Here is a 1,930-nt window from a genome sequence, read left to right as displayed (position 1 = left end):
TATTTTTATTTTATTTTTGTATTCCGCAGAATAGTGTAAGGCGCTCGCCGCGCTCGTTCCTCCCTTGGCCTGAAATGGCAGCAGCGGCGGCGGCTTTCGCGTTATTTGCAGAGCTTCCCCCTCCCCTCCCCGCCTCACCCCCCTCCTTCGCGGGGAAGGCGTTTGTTTCCTTCCGGCGACGTCCTCCTTGTGGTGGCGGACTGCCTGTGGGAGGAAATGGCAAAGAGAGAGGGAAAGAGTGAGAGAACGAGAAAGAGAGAGAGAACGAGAAAGAGAGAGAGAACGAGAAAGAGAGAGAGAGAGAGAGAGAGAGAGAGAGAGAGAGAGAGAGAGAGAGAGAGCGAGCTGCCTCGCGGCCTCGGCGGGCGGGGGCCGTATGTATGCAAGGCAAGGCAAGGCTGCGGGGAAACAGGATAGCGCTATCGGCAGAGCGCCCCAGCCGGCCCCAGCAGCGGCCCTATAGCAGCACTGCGTGGTGTGCTGTGGTGCTAGGGCGCGGCCGGTACTTTTTCTTCCCCTCCCTTTTCTTTTATTTTCAGTCGGCAACAATAATAAATTTTGCAGCGGACCAGCAGCGGCGCCGCAGAGACACTACTATTACTTTGTTTGCAAGGGTAAAAAGATGGAAGGTCACAGGAAGGATATCGTTTAAAACGGCGACTGACCTCGACCTTCCGGCCATAGCGTAGCGAGCGTAGCGTACAAGGTTGGAAATTTACAAAATTTTCACGAAAATTAAAAAAACAAAACGAAAATTCCCAAGGTCTGGAAAATTTTCCTTTTTTTCCTGAATTTTTCCGGAAATTTTCCAGTGCTTCTATCCCTAGTAGCAGCGCAAAAAGCGTAACCAACACACGCTAAACCGGAATTTTCGCCACTACTATGCCATCCAGTGTTGTGCGAATCGCCGCAACCCGTGCTTGTTTACTGTCCTGGTATGGCCCGCTCTGAAGTGGCCACCCCCACCCCAGTGTTGTGCTGGAGGAGCTGGACTCTAGTTCGCGCCAGCTCGTGTCGGACGGATAGACGAGTAGATGACCGGATGGGGCATATGGCGCTGATATAATGGAGTCGTCCTTGGCCGCGGCTGATCCGACTTTTGCTCGAGGCGCAGCGGCGCAGCGCGACACCACCGTGTCCGACGCAATAGGCCGGGGCCGGGCAGGGCGGCGCGGGGCGGCGCGGGGCCGAACCTAAAAGGCCCCCATTATGCCCCCGAGACGCACTCCATCTCCCCCGTGTGTTGTCACCTGATTTATAGAACAGGTTCTCGCTTTGGCTACGGGTGCCCAGCTCGCGGGCCTATATCGTGGGCCAGCTCTGCCGCACACGCACCGAGCGAGGCGCTCGGTGAGCGGCGCGCGGGCTAAAAGGCGCGAAAGCTCCAACGGCCGCGAGCGAAGCGAGGAGGGGAGATTGTTAAAATACCGAGAATGCCAACTCATAGAAGGCGATGAGGCACAGATGGAGACTTTCGATATTTCAGAAAATTCGGACCGGAAAAATCATTCCTTAACTGTGATCGTCCTGCTTTGACCATACTTTAGTCGTTCGTACTGAATGTCCGTACTCTTATTTGCGAGACGAGTCCTGCGGCAGTACTATATATCCTACTCATGATCCGCACGCGCGGCCGCCTAGCCTCTGCTCTGCGTTTGGCGAGCAGACGACAAGGTGAGCGCGCCGCGTGTTTATATTTATACGGGGCTCACGTGGCCCGGCCCGGCTGATGTTGTTTACATTCGGCGCGTCGTCTGCTGCGCGCTGCGCGTGTGTAGTGTCGTCTGCCCTGGAGCCCGCGCGCTCTGCGCTTCGCCCGCGGCCACCGGAAGTGAGCGTTGGTCGCGGCCTATACAGGAGGAGGACTCGGGAGTGCAGGGCCCCGCGGGGGGGCAGGGGGAAAGGGGTGATGAAAGGCGACCAGGGGGGG

The 1,930-nt window shown here is 57.2% G+C and overlaps 1 protein-coding gene across 1 annotated transcript in view; it reads left to right on the top strand.

Annotated features, from left to right (window-relative positions):
• The window catches only part of LOC113211486 (eIF-2-alpha kinase activator GCN1), a 23,968-nt gene that overhangs the window by 21,075 nt on the left and 963 nt on the right, over positions 1-1,930 (top strand). The window lies entirely within an intron of this gene.

Source organism: Frankliniella occidentalis, unplaced genomic scaffold (genome assembly GCF_000697945.3).
Source record: "Frankliniella occidentalis isolate FOCC.00 unplaced genomic scaffold, Focc_3.1 Scaffold321, whole genome shotgun sequence".
Taxonomy (NCBI): Eukaryota; Metazoa; Arthropoda; class Insecta; order Thysanoptera; family Thripidae; genus Frankliniella; species Frankliniella occidentalis.
Note: the sequence above shows the minus strand (reverse complement) of the source record. Positions and strands in the feature narration are given on the sequence as shown.